We start from the raw sequence: 8,012 nt of genomic DNA, 5'->3' as shown, positions 1-8,012 counted from the left end.
ATTATCGTCAAGTTTTAGTTGTTGATTCGAGAGTTCAAATTTGTATTTAGATAGGGCTGGCAAACCGAGTATACCGTCCTCTATAATTGGAAAATTATCATCTGCTACAAAGAATTCTAAAGTTTTATCGAATAATTTTATAAAGGTGTGTTCGTTAGTATTAAATCTGGAGTATCCCATCGAGAAATTTTGTTCTTTTACTGTTCTTGGTTGTAATAGGCATCTTCGCTTGAGTATATTAATTCCTGCTCCGCTGTCAACGAGGAATTTATGTTGTCGTCCATTGGGTCGTAGATCCTCTATTTCCTCCTTGCGTATCTCGAGATTGTGGACTGTTGGTGGCCTCGGATGTTGGCTGGGTATTTGAAAATTTCTGCATTGACTGGAGACATGTCCGATTTGATTGCATTTGTAATATTTCAGTTGAGTTCTTTGGACAAGTGGCATTCGTTCAGCTTGCCGGAAGTTTCTTGGCATTGGATTAGGCGTTGGTTTTCTAATGGTTGAATTGGGATTATCGGTCGTTGGTCGTCGCTGCTCGAGGAATCGTGATCGTTCCATTGGTATTGGTCGTCGACTTCGATCTTCCCTGAAGTATCGCTCGATGTCGGCGGCTTTCTTTTCGGCTTCGACGATATTGTACGGTGGATTGACGAGCAATACTTGTCATATTTCAGTTTTTAGGCCTCAAATGAAATCAGTTACGGAGTCTCTTAGAATTCTATCGTTCATTGCTCGTCTAGTAATTTCATCAGAGTATTCGTTTGTTATACTATATTGTAGCTTATTGAACGCTCGGCGGAACCTGATGATATAGCTCTGAACATTTTCGTCGTAACGCTGTCTTGTTTCGCGTAGCTGATCTTGTTGTTCTCTAACGGAGGCTTGGGTGGCTACGTTTCGTCGTAGGTAATCGTACAGCTGTCCGTATTCGTTGATCGGTATATTACGGATGGCCATTGCGGCTTCACCCGTAATTTTCTTAATCTTAATCATTTTGAGTAAAAGTAGTTGTTCACTACACATGGCTCGTATTTCACGTACTTCGCGTATGAATTCTTCTACTCCGATATTATCTTCGCCGTTTAACTGTGGTATACATGTTATCGCGTCTCTGACTCGTAAGCTTGGAGAAGCGAATTGCGGTAAACAGTCTTCATAGGAAGGATGGTTGTCTGTTTTTGGTCGAATCGGGGCGGATGATGGGGGAGTTCTGTCTCTTGCGGTAATAGATTCGTCCATAGTAATAAGGGAGCCTAATTCTGCAGTAGCGTCGTGTCCTATTTTTATTTTAGAGATATTTTTTCCTAGTAATTCTATCTATGCTGTACGTCTCCTGTTTTCACTGTCGGCTATCCGTTGTGTTTCTTCTATACGTCGTGTAAGAAGTTCAATTTGTTTAGTGAAAATCTCGTTTTGTTTTTGCATCGCATCGAGTATGGCACAAGTTGAATTATCCGTGGCTCCGGTTGTAGAGGCAGTATTAATAGTTTCAATTTTGTCTTTTCACAATAAAACACCAGCAATCGACCAGGAATTTTACCATTAATCAATGGTAAAATCTTGAAAAACCTTCCTCCAAAAGCGATACGACTAATGACAATAATATACAATGCAATATTAAGAATCCAATACTATCCTAAACTATGGAAACTAGCACAGATCATAATGCTACCTAAACCAGGCAAAGAGCCACATCAAACTGCATCTTACAGACCAATATCACTATTTCCTGTGTTTTCCAAAATACTAGAGAAAATAATATACGACCGCCTAAAACCAACAATAGAGAAGGAAAAATTAATACCAGATCACCAATTTGGATTCAGAAACAAACACTCCACGATAGTGGAAATGCACAGGCTCGTTAATGAAATAATACTAGCATTAGAAAACAAACAATACTGTACTTCGCTCTTCATGAACATTGAGAAAGCATTTGACAAAGTGAATCATGAAAGCCCCTTACAAACAATAAAAAAACATTTCCCAGAACAAATCCACCACTTACTCAAATCATACCTAAGCAACAAAAGTAAAAAAATAGTAGTAAAAATAAAGGATTTACATTCTGAAGTAAAAGACATCAAGGCAGGGGTACCGCAAGGAAGCGTCTTAGGCCCAATATTATACACATTATATACGGCCGAGATAGCAACATCTACCAACAGCGAAATACTGAAACAGCAGTCACGTTACTATAAGAGCACGTCACAAAAATAGAAAAATGGCTACTGTAGTATCGGGTAAATTTAGATACAAATTTTTCTCCGACTATTTACAATTTATTTACAATAAATTGACTATACAGATATTAATTAGACATAAAACGATGGTTGTTTAACTGGAACTAAATACAAAAATCACACTCTATCTCAAACAACTCTCGCAACCGACAACGCTAACAACTCTACTCCTCGACTTCTGGACTAACTCTGACTCTCGACTCACACTCACTTCTCGATTCGCACACTCTGACCTCTCGGTCTACGCCCCTTGAACCCAAAATCGTCCTTCTCCTCTAGCGTTCGTGTCCTTTTTTTCTGATCTCACTACGCCCATGCTCCGCAAGAACTAGGTGACCTTAGTCACATAGGCTTTCTTCGATGTAAACTAACAACTGAAGGATAGACGACACTGTTTTTATGATTTGATGGATCTCTACTTAGGCCCTTTTTTTAACGATACTACACTACAAGAAAAACAGATAAAAGCAAACCCCGCTAAATGCAACCATATTATATTTACAATAAGAACACGAAAACCACCAAATATCCAATTGAATGGCACGCACATAACACAAACAAGGTAAGTTAAATACCTAGGACTTCACTTAGATACACAACTTGCATGGAAACAACATATTAAATCATTTATAGACAAAATTCGGATAAAAAGAAGACAGATGTACTGGCTAACTAGTCGAAACTCAATACTCAGCATAGATAAAAATCTACAAAACTATGATAAAACCAATTTGAACCTTCGCAATACCTCTATGGTGGACAGCAGCAATGGGTCACATAAGTAAACTAGAGTCGCTACAATCTAAGATACTGAGAACAATAGTCAACGCCTCATAGTATGTCAGAAACGAGGATATACGCAAAGACTTAAAAATACGAACGGTCAAAGAAGAAATCGGCAGGTACGAAGAAAAGTACAAGGGAAGAACAGCAACACATCCAAACCAACTGGCTGCTGAAGCGAGCAAAACTCTAAATAGATAGAAGACTAGAAAGAAAACACCCCACTGATCTGATTAAAGAAATAAAATAGTCAAACTCGAAGATGGTATCCTGCTGGGGGTAGCCATCCACATGTTATTTAGCAATTAAGTTAGACAAATTTACCGAATGTCCAGCTGGACAAATTGTAAAGTACAAATTACATAACAATAAAAAAATATTATATTTAATAGGTCCTGCAATATAATAGGTCCTCCTTATATTTATTTAGAATTATTAAAGTTAATGATTGAAAATCTATTAGGCCAATAGGAATTTATGAATTTTTGAAATTCCTTTTTTATCTGTCTTTTAAAAGAATTTAATTTTGCAAAATATGCTGGATCTTGATGAAAATGATCAATAAAGGAATACTTCTGCGTTGCAAAGAAGTTTTTGAACTGTTTTAATTTTTTAATTTTAGGTGTTACATACTGTAAGATGAATTGATATTATTATTCACTTTGTGGTTGATACTTCGTCAGCCTTACTTATTATTCTCGTTCCTTTCAGCCAAATAGAAGTGCATGCTTATGCAGGGACGGGAAGGATACGTTCAAGTAAGAGCACCATGAAGGTTTTAGTCGGCACAGATTCGGCACTACGCTTAGAGATTACGAAGTGACTATGAAAATTTCCTTCATATTTAAAACAAAATCTCATATTTGAGATAGGGTTTCTGTACTGTCATGATTATATTACATAGGATAACTCAATAAAACTATTGTCTAAAATATTTCGTTTTCTATTGATTGTATTAAAAAACCTTTGAAATGAATTATGTTGTATTTGGACGATTTCTTTCTGTCTTATATTTTTGAAATACCAGGGTGACAGAGATTTTTCAACATATCTTCATTTTAATGTTACGTTCTAGCCTATAAAATACGATTTCAGCTGTCTGTGTCCTTAAGCTGACTATTGCGAATTTTCAACTAATTGGCGATCAGTCAGGTTGCAACTGATCGGTTGATATCGCGAATGGTGAACGCTATCTACGCACAAGGTGGAAGTAGATTGAAGATGCAGAGTAATGTTGTGTTTAGTTGATTTATTTGCATTGCTTACTAGCACGTTAAGATGTCGACCGATTGAAGATTGAGAAACCAGTCTCTTTCGGTGATGGTGCTGTCACGGAGGAAAACTAATGATAGGTGCACCTAAAGCACGGAACAAGCGGATTCGTTCGCGGCAATTTCGGTTAGGAAAATAAGGGCTACGGTTATTGCTGTTAATTCGATAAGAAAATAATAAGAAAGGTGGATAAGGCTGGGTGCTGCCCACTCCCAATCAAAGGTCGATCGTGAGTGGGATTGTACACGGGAAAACCTTCTTCCCCGTGTTTTCTCGGAATGGACAATAACTCAAAGGAATGCTTCAACTTAAAAGATGCTTGTATGGTCTTCAGGACATTAACTATAGAAAATGCTAAAATAGGTCCTTAAGATTATTGAGAATCCGCAATAATGATGTTTCGTCGACCATTCGCGGAGAGACGCGATCGCGAGAAGGCACGTCAACGGGAGTCGTAAATTCCCGTTACGATTAAATAATCGACGCCACGAAATAATCGATCCCCTGATTTCTGTTACGATAATAGGGGTGGTTCAACTGAAATTACACTGAATTAACAGGTATAGAATAGTGTTTATTCCAACAATTTTATATAAGAACAATAGTTACGCCGATGCGTATATATAAGTGAAATAAATGACTGATTTAAGGTATGAAACTCGTGTTGAATGAGTGTAGAACTGTTGATGACTGCTTGAGCACTCGCTCGAGAGTGCTGGACTCGGAATTGGAGTCGGAATGGGACTGATCTGGAGAGAGTGAGCAACTGAACTCGACTGCTGAGCTGCCCTTAAGGTGTCTCGGAGGAAAGCTTGCTGTGGGTCCTTCCTTTGACCGAAGAACAGCCTTTTATGATGAACATGTGTTGGGTTTTCCCGTCTGATGACTGTCCGCTTTCTCCGTGATTTTTAAGAGCGCCTAATAAACTCAAGGATCTTTCCAAGACCCCGCCATAAACTGCAAATGTTTCTCGAATTAGAGAATTCTCCCGATATGCAATTAGACTGGCAAACATTTGTGGAGACAATGCAGCTAAAGGCTAATATCTTTATGGTGGGTCATTGCGTCTATTGAGAATCGGGATGGCCGTAGATTGACCGTTGGCTGCCAGGTAGTGAGGGACGGCGCGCACATGTCCTACGCGACGTAACAAATGATGTTTAGACATTTGATGGCCATCTTGCTCGAGGGATAGAGTCTGGCATATGTAGAGAGTCACGAGGCGTAACCGACTGTCACTCCAAATCCCGAATACTGACATTGAATCTTAGGACGAAACAAGAAATCCAGCGTAATTGTGTTACTTTGTTTTATTGTGTTTGTTGGGAGTTTTTGTCGTTTACTTCTTTACATTTCGTCAAAGGCTGTCAGAATAATTGACTATCCTGAGTGAATCCGGTTTTATCGTACATTTTTTTAATTCGCTGTGTCGTATGTATTCCGCAGTAGTCGATAAATCTTGATAAACGAAACAAATACGTAAGATTGACGAACGTATCATATCTGTTTTTGGAAGAGCTTTCGCACGATGTTCGCAAAATTTACATTGTACCTATATTTATGTTGTACTAACGAGACTAGTACGCCACACATTACGCTTTAATTTCGAGGAAAATTATCCAACAACTATTTTCAAATAGATGAATTCGTCCAAACAGACTCACTTTCGTCGAGTCTAAGTCCATTAAAATTCTTTTTGCAGAAGACATTAAAACCCGTCATTTATCAAAAAGTACCAATTAGCGCAGAAGATATGCGATGGCGTATTGAAAGAGCACGCGAAAAAGTGAAATCGGACGCACTCAGAGTAGTTCGTCAATCATTCCTATTCTATTTAGGGACGTAAAGATTAGAGATGTAAAGTAGACGACGAGAATTCTGAACGAAAGCATTAAAACAAAGAGATTCTGTTACACTCAGTATTTTGTGCAATTTTGAAACTCAAGGACAAATCAAGACCATCTTATTGCAAAACTTGAATTCATCGTTTCATCGGTTACAACAGGGTCACAGAACTTCTCCGCCGAAGACCGCACGACTAATCGCCTCGGCTAACCGATTTCCACACCATCAAGAATTTTTTTTTATAATTTAATTTGTACTTTACAATTTGTCCAGCAGGACATTCGGTAAATTTTTCTAGCTTAATTGCTAACTAACATGTGGATGGTACAGCAGTGTTGTTCAATAATTCGATTAAGGGATCTATTATTTGGTCATCTATGTAGATAAGTGGTGGTTTAACGATATGAGTTATGACTTTTTCTTTGGGCCCGTATCTATTTATTCTATTAATGAACCGAATGAGTTTCGAAGTGGGATTTCTTGTAACCATTGTTGCTTTTCTGTATGCGAAGTTTTCATAGCGCTTGGACCTGATATTATTTTACGCTTTTTGTGCGCTATTACTGTCTTCCAGTATTCATGTTGAACTTTCGCACGTTCGTCCACACGTCCACGTGATGCACCTTAGTCCACATCAAGATAGGACATCGACCACCGAGCTTCGGACTCCCTTGAACACATCACCGCCCTATCATCATAGCCTATACAGAAGCTATGACACATCTTAGTCTACATCATAGATAAGACATCGACCGTCGACCTTCGGATACTTTTCCACATCATAACCTACACCAAACCCCTCAACATCCTCAAACCAAAATGTACATAAGCCGAGACTTCAGACTGCTCGGGCAGTTCTTGCGCATCCCTTTCTCCGGTTCAGTGTCAGTCTATTGCTTGTAAGTGGTGAATTTGTAATAAAGGAGTAGTTGGGTTACGACTCAGTGTTCTCTTCTTTTATCATTCAACCCTGAATTCTACGTGACAGCAGCGCAGTGATTAGCGCCTTAGGTTACGAACGTTCGGACCCCGGGATCGAATCTCGGCGACCAAAGTCCGATTTTTCTTCCACGATTCTTAAATAGGAAGAAAAGCAGTACCCCAGCAGCGACATCTACAGCCAGCAGTAGTTACTAATACCACGGACAACTTATACACCTCAAGTCAATAAGTTGTTGGAATAAACACTAATTTATTTGTGTTAAACTAGTGCCAACTCCTTTGAACCACCCCTATTATCATAATAGAAATAAGAGGATGATCAGTTCGTGGCGTCGATTATTTAATCGTAGCGGGAACTTACAACTCTCGTTAACGTGCTATCTCGCGATCGCATCTCTCCACGTACAGTCGAAACATGTATCTTTATTTATGTAATATATTTCTGCTTTGTTCGTTATTTTGATTGGTGGTATTTGCTGTTGCATTTTGTAGCTTTATATTTGCCAGTGTTTGTTGTGTTTTCGTTCACCTAAATTAACTGCTTGTCGCACTTTCATTCAAGCACAGTTTCTCACGTCCCTCTAGTGTCACGTAAAATAAAAAATAAGAAAATTTAAGAAACTTTATTTTTTTTCGTTTGCAATACACTTCTGAGCTCTAGGCGTGACTGTTCAAGACTGACTGGGTTCATGTTTAGGGGGTGTATTTGAATTCTTTTATTCGTTGGAGTGGGAATAGGCCCTTGATCGTACATCTCTGGGAACGGATAGAATGACCGGATGTTATCCTGATGGTAACGCGCTTGGAACTTCGCTATCTTATCGCTTTGTTTCGATCTGTGTCCGATTTCGTCTGTGGCGTTCCGTCTGTGACATGTGTCTCGTGGTAGCCTGTAGACTGCGGAAATTCTTAGAGAACCTTCAT

This window comes from Bombus pyrosoma, linkage group LG17 (genome assembly GCF_014825855.1).
Source record: "Bombus pyrosoma isolate SC7728 linkage group LG17, ASM1482585v1, whole genome shotgun sequence".
In the NCBI taxonomy this organism is placed as follows: domain Eukaryota; kingdom Metazoa; phylum Arthropoda; class Insecta; order Hymenoptera; family Apidae; genus Bombus; species Bombus pyrosoma.
Note: the sequence above shows the minus strand (reverse complement) of the source record.